This window comes from Chelonoidis abingdonii, chromosome 9 (assembly GCF_003597395.2).
Source record: "Chelonoidis abingdonii isolate Lonesome George chromosome 9, CheloAbing_2.0, whole genome shotgun sequence".
Taxonomy (NCBI): Eukaryota; Metazoa; Chordata; order Testudines; family Testudinidae; genus Chelonoidis; species Chelonoidis abingdonii.
In genome coordinates, this window is record NC_133777.1 from 50,255,383 (window position 1) to 50,267,994 (window position 12,612).

General features: G+C 44.1%; 1 protein-coding gene across 2 annotated transcripts in view; it reads right to left on the minus strand.

The window, feature by feature from the left end:
* The window catches only part of TMEM266 (transmembrane protein 266), a 125,470-nt gene that overhangs the window by 94,392 nt on the left and 18,466 nt on the right, over window positions 1-12,612 (minus strand). The window contains exon 2 of one of the 2 annotated variants that reach the window (XM_032763069.2): window positions 6,225-6,284. The exons of the other annotated variant lie outside the window; for it this stretch is intronic. The gene's annotated coding sequence lies outside the window, so the exon portion shown is untranslated. The remainder of the gene's footprint in view (window positions 1-6,224; window positions 6,285-12,612) is intronic. 2 annotated transcript variants of the gene reach the window in all.

Below are 12,612 nucleotides of genomic sequence, written 5' to 3' on the forward strand. Positions count from 1 at the left end.
TTGCCACAACAGAGGCTCAGTAACAGATCCAAATGATTTCCTTCAGCAACATAAAATCCTCACAACTGGAAGGGATTCCACTTTACAACAGTGTGACAATAACTACGATTTGGCAGGGCCACTGCCCCAAACAGTTCTGCAGTTTAGGACTTTGCAGATGCTGTGATGGCAGAAAGAGTTTTCACCAACTCCCGTACAGATATCACTTAAAATTTAAAATGAATATCTCCTCATACAATTGGTTAGGCTTGACACATGATTCTCACCATCAGGGCTCTAGTAAATACATTTCTCATTCTAAATGAATGCTTTTTGAAAGTTTGAAGGAAACCATGGTTTTCAGTGTAAGAAGATGCTTTCTATACTTATTACATTTAAAAAAAAGGGGTGTATTCAGAGAAGTCAATTTTTAGAACTCCAAACATGGCATGTAGGTAGTCCAACAAGATGAACCCTTGTTCCAAAAAACCAAAAGAAAACTGCTGTTTAGAAAAAATGTATGAACATTAAAATATCACATATTGGGCATCAACGGTAAATGAATTTTGTTATCACTTTGGAAACATGCTGGCGTACATCAAATGTTTACACAGCAGATTCCTAATCCTTCTGACAGCTCTAATGTAAGGAATTCCAGAGGAGTCTGCAGGGGAACAAGAGGGATTTCAGAAGGTTTCATATTAAACAGAAAGGGAAAGCAAGGGTGGATTTTGCAATCATTAAGACTTTACTGGTCAACAAGTGTATATACAGTACTACATTACAAAGAAAAATATATTAAAAGAAAGATGTTTAAGTTGGAAAATCAAGCATTCAAACATTAGGAAATGCCAGATTTGCAGGCGCTCATACAGCCTTAATTCTACCCCTTTGTGGATCATCCTGTGCCCTGAATGAACCAGACTGCTGTGGAAAAATAGTATGTGGTCATGTAATTAAAGACTATCTCATAATCCATATACACAGGTTATTGTATGTAATTTCCCAGTTTTTTTAAAATGTAAAAATAAATTCTGTTATGTACAACTGTAACAATCCCTCCATTGTGCATCATTATCAAGGTTTGAACACAAAACTTTCAGCACTGCAGCACAGTTTGAGGTACAGGACCTAACATTAGCTAATAGCTAATTAGGAGGAGGTTATCATCTGGAGCAGGAAAATAGGATTCCGGTTCCATGTGCAGGGTTCAGAGGGAGCCCAGTCCAGCCCTTTCTCTTTCCCACTCCTTAGGAGCTGGAGTGCTTCTATGCCATGTTGTGTTTCAAAAGGGGAGGAATGGGCTGGGGCTATGTACACTTAGTCCAAGACACTTATGGAGGGATCCTAGCCTGGGTCTTTTCCCACAAACCCAGGAACTGGGGGAGCACCTGCTCAATTTGGTGCCCCTTCAGAGAGGGAGGGATGGTGATGGAATTCTGGGGCAACGTGCCAGGTATAATGCTGTGGTGAGAGTTGGAGGGAGCTCAATATGGCTTACCACTTCCCACTGCTGCTCCAGCAGCAACCCAGGATTCTCAATGCAGTGTGTGCCACTGCACTTTCTGGGACCTTCATGCCACCATAAGCCCAGAATCTTTCAAATGGTTGTGTTCAGTTATTATTTTGTCATGCTTCCAAAATGTTCCTGAAGAAAACAACACATACCAGAGCAGGGAAAATCATGATTTTTAACAATCTGTATCTTAGCTACAGCTGAATAGAATTTCCTGGGACAAAGAAAAGGCACTTCTATAGCCTGAGGGTTTTCTCTCTACTGAATTTTAAAGGCCTGCTGCAGATAATAGAGGTGTTAGAAAAAGTGAAGCCTTAAAAGAATTTTTGTAATGGAAACTGTTAGGCAACCTAAATATCAAGGTCACTACTAGCTCTCTCAGAAGTAAGCTTATTAATCAGGGCAAGCGTTGGGATCTGTTGGAGCTGTTACTCAGGGATAGCATCCTCTTATTGTCACATCATCCCTCAAATTTCCAAACTGTCACCTGAGGCGTATTTAATTTTGCTTCAGTAAATAACACTAAATTTGCAATGGCATGCTTAAAAAGTTGGTTTTACTCATCTTTCTAAAGGTTAGCAGGTTTAGGCTGGTTTTAATGGCAGCATGGGTGACCATCTGAGACTACCTAGTGTTCTGTGGTTGCTGTCCTGCCTAATAAACGTACTGATCAGTGTTAGGTGCTGTGTTGCCAACTCACACAATTTTATCATGAGCCTTCTGATATCTGATGCATTACTTAAAGCCCCAACTCCTCAACTTACATTTAAAACAAGTTTCAAGCCCTCGTGGCTGCAGAGAAAAAGCTTGAATATATGAACCGAGTGCATCCTGAAGGCTCCAAAACTAGAAGGCAAATACAAATAATCCAAAATTTATTTATTTCTTTTTTTAAATCTCATGATTTTTGGGGCCCAGATCATGATTTCGATTTCTGAATGTCTGGGGCTGGCAATACTGTAGATGAAACACTTGGGTAAAATGCATTGCTGGTGTAAATGAGTGCAGTGCCAACTCAACCTCACTGGAGTTGCATTTGCTTGGGCCAACAGAGAATTCAGTCTCTGATTTTATTTCTAGTCCTTAGCTCATTCCCTGGTGATCCAGGGAATTCAAATTACTCAAAAAAGTCACCAGCCTGCAACCATGTCTTGTAATCTTCTCAGCTCTCACAAGTTGATCAAGGTAAGCCTAGTCAGAGTTTGGAGGGGGTACTAAGGTAAAGAGGATTCCACAGAAAAGCCATGTCTTGTTATGCTAGACTGCTCCTATTTTTTCTCACACCAAAGTTTTACCTACAGTTCTGGGTTGCACCTCTGCTTAACTTTTTAAGTATTTTCAGACTTATTTTTTAGAAACAGTTCACTGTATATATGAGGTGAAATCCTGGTCTCATTGAAGTCCATAGCAAAGATCTCATTGATTTCAATGGAGCCAGGATTTCATTCATGTTTTCTAAGGTTAATGCAATGTTAAGGTTGCCTTTTGTGTTCTTTTTATTCCAAGGGACTCTTCAGTCCTGTTGGAGCCTTGTGGACTCCCACTTCCACCAATTAAAATCCCTCACCCCTGTAAACCCAAGTCATATGCACCATCCTCCTGGACCAGAACTCCTCTGGAGACCATCAGTATTGCTTGTTAATTTTCCAGGAGTAAATCTCAAACATCGAGCAATACTGTGTTCCCACATGGAAGGCTCAGAGCATTACCATTAGGATACAAAATAAATGAATAAAACCCCAAATAAACACACACTACATTGAACTTATATACACCTCTACTCGGATATAAGGCAGTCATCGAGAGACAAAAATACACTGCTTTATAGGTGAGACCGGGTTATATTGAACTTGGTTTGGCCCCCACTGTTCCTTGTTCCCAGACTGTCCCCTCCAGAGACCCCTGTCCCTAATCACCCCCAGGACCCCACCCCCTACCCAACCCCCTGCTCCCTGTCCCGACTGCTCTGATCCCTAGCCACTCACCTGCGGCAGGAAGCGGAGTGACGTGGCCCCAGTCTGCTCTGCTTTCCTTGCCCTGGCCCCAGGAGGCGGGGGTGTTAGGGAAAGGTCCTGCACTCACCTGCGGTGGAAAGCGGAGCGCTGCCACCTCCCAGCTGTGGTGCTCCGCTTCCCGCCGCCAGTGAGTGCTGGGAGGTTGGGGAAAGGCTGCCCTCTGCACTCATTGGCGGCGGGAAACGGAGTGATGCAGCCCCAGCCCGCTCCGCTTTCCTTGCCTCAGCCCCAGCCCCAGCCCTGTTGCTTGGGGGTGGGGGAAGGTCCCGCACTCACCTGCAATGGGAAGTGGAGCACCGCGGCTGGGAGCTAGCGGAGTGGAGCGGGCTGGGGCCGGGCTGTTCCACTTCCACCGCTGCCGGTGAGTGCGGGGGGGATCCCTTCCCTCAAGCCCCCTTCCCCAGCAACACAGCTGGGGCCGGGGCAAGGGAAGTGGAGCGGGCTGCTCCCAGCCTCCTGCTAATCCCCCGGGCAACTCTAGGACTGCGGGGCCCCCAAAATTGCTCCCCCGCAGCTCCTGCCTCTGAGACCCTGGGGGGGAGCCCCTGACCGCCCCCGAGACCCTCTGCCCCTTATCCAACCCCTCAGCCCCAGCCCGGGCCCAGCGTGGCACCCTTAACATGCTGCTCAAAGCAGCGTGTCAGAGCTTTACCGTGTTCTGTGGGAACCTGTGTTATATCGGGCTGCGTTATATCGGGGTAGAGGTGTAGTTCCCTGCATCTGAATACATTTTAACAAATCCCACCCGTGAGAGGCAGTTAAATACAATATTCATATTACAGACAGGTAACTGGGACAGGGGCTGACTTTTGCTCGGTGTCATACACTGAGGATGGAGTACAGCTATGAATATACCCAAATATCCGCATACCAAGTCCACTCTTCTAAATGTGGGACTACACTCTCTGCTCCCATGCAGAGCTGTATTATTAAACATATTTGGAAATTTATAAAAAACAAAAAAGTTAAAAAATTGCACTGGTAGACTGAATACTGAAGTGTGTTCCAACACTGTGTGCAGCACAATTTTTGAATTATGACTAGGCTTTCAAATTCTTCTCTTTATAAAGGTACAGGGAAGTCAAATTCAATATCTAGAAGTGAAGCTTTTACATTAAAAAACACTACACTACAACAGAAACTTGCTGCTGTTAAAAATAGCTGGGTTCCCTCATCTTTCATAAATGCTATGGGCATCTGTCTAGCAAGGATACATTTAATTTGTATGAATTAGTAGTTTTACTGTATATCTTAATGTCAGCTGCATAATGGCACATGGTCAGCCTATTAATATGAAATACACTGGTCTTCTCCAAATCTAAAATAACTTCCTGTAGTTTAGTTTTTAGTGACAAATAGCCTGGTGGCTTAGATTGTAAATTCACAAACAACTACTGCATTTCATCATGGTGCACATATTACATATTGTTAATCAAAATCTTGTATCCTGCCTCAGAAGGTGAAGCAGCCCACACCATCTATATTGCCTAAAGTGCAATACTCTACATGGCAGTAAAATTCCTTCCTGACTCTTGCAGATCACTTTACATCTCTACCCCAACGGAGTTATGAAAGATTACATCAGAAAGGAAATGCACATACAAAGCACATCTTTTAGGCCTAGTTTCCTTCCCTGCTCACTGTTAGTGAGTTGGGTGTCAATACCTAATGCTTGTACTTAGGAATGAGACAAGGGGATCTTTTTGGGGGGAGGAATGGAGAAGGGAACTAATTTTGAGACCCAGCTCTTGCCTCCTTCCTTCTCCCACAGCAGCTCCACAGGGGTTGCTATATAACTTTAGGGTACTACAGGAGAGAGGAGGAGCAGCAAGATACACAAACAGGCTAGACAAAAAGCCACTTGTGGTGGGAAGGGGCAGCAGGGAACGCATTTGCATGAGCCCACCGCCCCACATAATGGCTCAGAACCTTGCTCCAGGGGCCAGGGAGAAGAACCGCCACCCACTTCACCAACCATAATAAGGGTATGGTGGCCCGGTGCAAAGCTGAGCTATGCAGATGTAAAGGACTAATATCCAGAGTTACCTTTAGTCTAAGCACAAGTAGGATCTGAGATATGGCTCTGTGAAGAATATTTCCTCTTATAATATGTCTGTTGCACAAAATTTTAATTTTTCTTCCATTTCTCTCCCATATTGAACAATTAAAGTAGATATTTTGGAGTTTAATTAGGTAATTACACCTTTTTAAAAATCACTTTAGTTGCTAATCATTAAGTGTCTGTATCTAATTGTATTTTGGAGACAAGAGGCTCTAATTTGTCTGTGCAATGGAATTGAAATATTAAAACAATTATTGATTTTCTATGTAACTGGAACTTAAGGAGTACATTTCACTAATTGAGGTGTAATGGGGTTTTCAGAACTTATTTGACTGGAGTTAACTGATTCATAAGTTATTTTAGGTAGAACATAAAAGAGGATTACTGAAGCACCAGAAAGGAATAGTTCAAGAAAGCACAGAAAATAAAGGGTATTTTTTTTTTCCTGCAAGGTGGAGTAAAGCTTTTCAAAATGTATTATTTATATCTTAAGAGAGACAAGGTAAGAGAGGTAATATCTTTTTTTAGACCAATAAAAGATATTTCCTCTCCTACCTTTTCACTCTTAGATCCTGGGACCAACAAGGATACACCAACAGTGCAAATAAGTATGGATAATTTATTTCTTCATCTTTATGTTTAAAATACCTACCCATAATTTTAGAAGTTTTGTACAAAACTCCATACACATGAGGAAGACATAACTCCTTAACTGAAAGAAAAAAAAAAGTTCAATCCACCAACTTCATCCCATCAGATCACCTACGAAACTAAAACAACCATCTCTGTCCAACTATTAGATCCTACAAGCCTCCCCCACCCCCCCACACACTCCAAACACTGCAAAAATATATAGGCAAATTCAGAGCATGATGGACAAGGGGAATGATGTACCAGAAAATAGTAATATCACCAATGTATTTCTTAAATTTTGCTTTTCATCAGTAGATCTCAGAATACATCACACTCTTTAATGTTTTTATCTTCACAACACTCCTGTGAGGTATTACTATCCCCATTTTACAGATGGGGAACTAAGCAAAGACAGACTAAGTGACCTACTCAAGGGCACACGGGAAGTTTGTGGCAGAAAAAACAATTGAACCCAGGTCTCCTAAGTCCTAGGTTAGTGCCACAACCACTGGATCATCCTTCCTTTCAATAACCTACCATCAGCTGCCTTTCTTTTAAACAAGGGAATTAGCCTGGGCTCTTCCACTGGTTGCAATTGTGAGAGCGTCGCATACAAGGAAATCTGATGTAAATAGATTCTATATAGGATGCTGTATGATTGAAATATGACCATTGATATCATTAATATTCCCACTGTTTGACAATTGCAACAAAACTTGTACAAGTAGGTCATGTAAGCTGTCAATGGAAAAATTATGATTCACTAAAGATGATTATCCTGTTTAAATGCATGTATTATTTTTGTATCTGAAGTTATGAATATTGGCTATAGATTTGTATTCCTAGGGTAACTCCAACCAGGTAAAATCTACATTGAAACCAGCCAGCTTTGTGTTGATGGCCCACCCAAGGCAATTAACTCTCACAATGGCCCATAGAAGAAACTCATTCTCCCCAGATGGCTCTTCCTGAAAGTGCCTTAGCTTCCAAGTGGCCAATGGCTGCTCCTGTGGGTCAGCAAGCCATGCAGGGGCATGTGACATGCTCATCTGACCCTGGACTCCTTCTTGAGTTAGCAGTAATTTTCCACAAACTGTAATGTGTGAGCAGGGCCGCCCAGAGGATTCAGGGGGCCTGGGGCAAAGCAATTTTGGGGGCCCCTTCCATAAAAAAAATTACAATACTGTATTCTCGTGGGGGCCCCTGCAGGGCTCGGGCAAACTGCCCCACATGCTCCCTGCCAGGGGCGACCCTGGGAAAAATAAACCTTCCACATCTCGGCACAAACCCAGTTTTGAGAAAACTTCTTTACAAGGTATCGCTGTCCAGCATCACTTGCTAAAGGCACTAAAGCTCTTAAAGGTTAGAGAAATATTTTCCATAAAACTTTTTTTGATCGAAAACTAGGAAGTTTTTAAAAGCGGAAAAAATTGCGGACAATGTCTGCTTTCTTCAAACATTTGTTGTGTTTTTTTTAATTGAAAGCTGAATTAGTCGGCCAAAACCTAATATGTTTGGGGTTCAGAAGCGTGTGGCCAATATTTCTGCTTGCTGTGTTTGATGTTTAAGAACCTAAAAATTCTCTTAAAAAAATCCAAAACCTTTTGAACCACCTCAACTATTGACCAAACGCCCTGAACCACCCAGTCATGAATTTCCAGTTCTCTGATTCTTGCTGGCTTTCTTGATCATATCTGTTCCATAAACTTTGTTCATTTAGGTTAGAACCATAAGAACACAACTGGTCAAACCAAAGGTCCATCCACCAGTATCCTGTCTACGACAATGTCAATGCCAAGTGCCCAGAGGATAACATAACAAGTAATGAGCAAGTTATCTCTCCCTGCCATCCATCTCCACCCTCGACAAACAGAGGCTTAGACACCATTCGTTACCCATCCTGGCTAATAGCATTAATGGACTAATTCCAGCATTTATCTTCTAGAGACTGACCTCTCATTGGTTCCCTTCACAATGGTTACGTTTACTCTGGGTTTGTCTTTAGTATAGCTTATGTACAGCTCCACAACGGCATGAGCTCGTTCCAGAATCGGGATAGCCTTGTTGTGAAACTGACAGCGCAAAAATAGCACATTGCATGTGAATGACACAGGTGCTAAATTAAATAAACCCAGGGCTTCTCAAACTGGGGTCGGGACCCCTGCAGGAGTACAAAGATTATTTGGGTTGGACCTGTTCAGCCTCCACCTTCAAACCCCAACTTCCTCCAGCATTTAATAGTGTTAAATATAAAAAAGTGTTTTCAATATGGGGCGAGGGGTCACACTCAGCAGGTTTGCTAGTGAAAGGGTCTACCAGAACAAAAGTAGGAAACACTGAACTAACCCCTCTGAAGCCTCAGGAATGCAGGGGAGGAAGTGTTCTCCTTGGTAGGTCAGGAAAGAGGTAGGTGGTTAGAATATGCTCTTCTCATGTGATCCCTCCCCAGTGGCTAATTTTAAATGAGTACTCCCTTACATGAATCTCCTATGGCACTGAATTGAATATTAGACTATAATTTGCATTGAGAAGTAAAACGGATGGTAGCCTAATGGAAAACTACAGCTGCTCTTCTGCAACTCAAACTGCTGATAGCTTTAGAGTAAGGAAGGCTTGTGCCTCCCAAACAGCCTAGCCCTGCCCCCTATCTGACCCCCCTACTTCCTGCCCCCCAACTGCCCACCCCCCTTAGAATCCCCAACCCATTCTGTTCCTGGCACCCCGCTCACCCGGAGCCTCAGTGCATCGTATCCAGCAGTGTCCCTGAACAGCGGTGCAGTGTGGCTCCCGCGGAGCTCCTGAGCTCCGCCCTGCTCAAAGCCATGTGGTAAGGGAGAGGGCTGGGCGCTCAGGAGTCCTGCAGGAGCCACAGGGCACTGCTATTCAGGGACGCTGCTGGATCTGCTGAGGCTCTGGGTGAGGGGCGGAGGCGGGGTCGGGCTGCGGCGAGAGCCTCGCCCGTTCTCTTGGGGGCCCCTGCGGAGCCCGGGGCTTGGGGCAAATTGCCCCACTTGCCCCCCCCTCTGGGCGGTCCTGTGTGTGAGCTTTATTTTGGGACAGTAACGTTACAAGCACATGGCAGAGGGTATAAAAGACCCTTGAATCATCTCTATGTTTCTTCTTTCCTGCTCTGATCAGGGCTGGCTCCAGGCACCAGCGCAGCAAGCTGGTGCTTGGGGCAGCCCATGGAAGGGGGCGGTACGTCCGGGTCTTCAGCGGCAATTCCCTTAGTCCCTCTTGAAGAAAAGGACCTGCCACTGAATTGCCCTGAAGAATGAAGCGGTGGCGGAAGAGCAACCTCCAAAGTGCTGCCGATCATGGCTCCCCCTCCCCCCCTTGTGGCGTAAAAAACCTGGAGCCGGGCCTGGCTCTGATTCTCTGGACTGTGGACTTACAACTAAAAGGAGCATAATTGAACTATGGGCTGAGGAGCTTCCAATCTTTTGGAAGTTGCCAGAGACTTTACAAGCCAGCAGTGTACACAGTCTCTGCTACAAATCTGGTATAAGAACATTGCCATTCTTGTATGTAATGATCTATTAACCATTTGTAATTCTCTTCTTCTTTTCTCTTATAATAAACCTTTAGATTTTAGTTACTAAAGGATTAACAGCAGCAGTATGATTATTGGATAAGATCTGAGTTATACATTGACCTGGCTATGTGGCTGATCTCTTGAGATCAGAAGGTCCCTTTCATTAAATTGATTTTCATTAATCACTCATCATAAAATCTAGTGTCTGGGTAATGATGCATCCATTGACTAATTCAATGGTTCTCAATTTTTTTTTTTTGCGGACCACTTGAAAATTGCTGAGGGTCTCGGCAGACCACTCAATGATCTTCCAAAATGTTGTTTGTACCATTAGCTAACTATTGTAAAGCGCTTTGGATAAAAGTGCTATATAAAAAAACAAATATAATTAACTTTTTTTGTTTTACAAATAAAAGCACACAACTCATATTTTAATATCAGTAGTCTTACCTTTCTAATAGGATGGATGTGCCCTCTCTCCCCCACCATAGCAGCCCCCGAGCTGTGCCTGGGAAGGAGTGGGGGTCTCTCCCTCGCACAGCAGCCACAGAGCTGGGGCTGGGAAGGATGGCAGTCTCTCCCCAGCAGCTGCAGCCGTGGAGCTGGGAAAAGTTGCCTCTTTCTCTGGCTGCCGCAGCCCTTCACATCCCAAATTCCCCGCACCCCCTCTTCTCATCCCACTGCCTCTCCCACCTATCTCCTACTCCCCCCAAGGCCACCACTTCACCTTACATGTGCATCTTCTCCAGGGTCCAGGCAACTAATCAGTGGAGCCACGACTGCGTGGCTCCACTAATTAAGTGGGTGGCACTTCAATCTCTTGTGTGTGGCCGCCCAGGCGTGCACCTTAGAGAGAACTATCCACAGACCACCTAAATGAAGCTCATGGATCACTAGTGGTCCACAGACCACAGTTTGAGAACCTTTGCACTAATTAGAATCTAGAAACAAAACCCAAAGCCACGCAACAAGTCAGTATCAGAGCTGGGATTAGAACTATTGTGTTCCTGGCTCCCTGCCCATTGTTCAATCTGCTACACCAGTGGTTTTCAATCTGTGGTCCACGGAGCCCTAGGGGTTTGCAGACTATATCTAAAGGTTCTGTGAAAGAGTCTTGTTACTACAGAACAGTGGTTTTCAACTGGGGCTAAGCCTAAGATTCCCAAAGTGGTCCACAACTCCTTTCAAAAATTTTTGGGGGTCCATAAATGAAAAAAGGTTGAAAACCACTGTGCTGTACCATGCTGCTTCCTAAGAAAAAGTGAAACCTGCAGTGTCAGTATATTCCTTACTGGGAGTATATATGAAATCTGCTCACCAAAATGACTAAGTAATTTTGTTTTAAAGGCTTATTTTAATTAGAAAGATAAGGAACAGCAAATCAATAAAATGTCTCCAGTAAAACAAGGATACATGCAAGGAATTAAAGTTATATTGGCCTGAGATCAGGGACTTACCACAGTAGGTCCTGGTACAGTGCCAACAATGTGCTGTTAGATCAAAGGTTCACTGACAGTTTTAAGGTTTGATATCTTGCGATCATTCATGTCTATTCTTTACAGTTCATGAGATACTAGCCCTTAAAAAAATCACATAATTCCAATTATTTGCACCAGCCCTCACTTTCAACATACATACATACATACTTAATTCAGACATGATTTTAGCATCTGAAGGCTCAGGAACTGTTGAAATTCATGTTTTATACCCTTTGAAAAATTTGGGATTCCAGGCTTTCATTTGTTTCCAGTAATAGCTGTCAGAGAACTCAGCTGCTAGAACCATGACAGGATTAAACAGAGGCAAGCGCAAGAGGAACAAGCAAAATTATATGATTTTTAAGATCCTGATAGCTAATCTGTCTGGGCTAGAAAAATTGGGGCACACTTTTATTATTTATACACCACACAAAATGTGCTAGGTACTTTACAGAGCAATTTCTTTTAAATGACATAGGCCCTGCTCCAAAGAGCTCACAATCTAATTTTAGACAAAGGTTTCAGCAATATGCTGACATAGTTACTCAAGTTTGGAATAGCTATACATCTTGATAGTTCCATTAAATTATTATATATTTATAAGATACTGCACCTTGTGTGAATGACACTGAAGATAACGGTGAAGAATTTGAAGGAGGAGCAATTGATAGCATGGGAAATAAGGAACAGGTAGGAGTTTCTTTTTAGGACCAGTCAACTTTTCCAAAAATTAGACTTGGACCCATAATTGTACAGAAAAGATTTTTCTGGCAGGTATGCCTTTTTAAATAAACATGAGCATTCTTTAATAATCCAGTGACATAGACACACCATCCCCTTATACGCATAGAATGGGAACATTTCCAGTGAAAATGCTGTGGGGTTGTTGTCAGAGGAATGGATGGCAGCAGTTCCCATAGGACTGGGAATGGGATTTGCCAAATTCAAGGAGGCCAAGGCCAGGGTTGCCAACTTTCTAATGACACAAAACTGAACACCCTTGTCCTGTCTCTTCCCTGAGGCCCCTCCCCTCTCTGAGGCCCAACCCCCACTTACTCCAGCCACCCTCACTTCCTGCCCCAGCCCAGTGAAAGTGAGTTGCGGTATGGGAGGGGGGAGGGTTCCAGCTGGGGGTGCAGTGTTTGAGTTGGGGCTGGGGATGAGGAGTTGGGGGTACATGAAGGGGCTACGGACTGGGGCCAAGGGATTTGGAGTACGGGAGCAGGCTCAGGGCTGGGGCAGGGGGTTGGAGTGCGGGAGGGGGTGTGGGCTCCGGGAGGGAGACTGGGTGCAGAAGGGGGCTCAGGACTGGGGTAGGGTATGCAGATGCAGGATGAGGTATAGGGTGTGGGCTCTGCGAGGGGGCTCAGGGCTGGGGTAGGGATGCAGGTGCA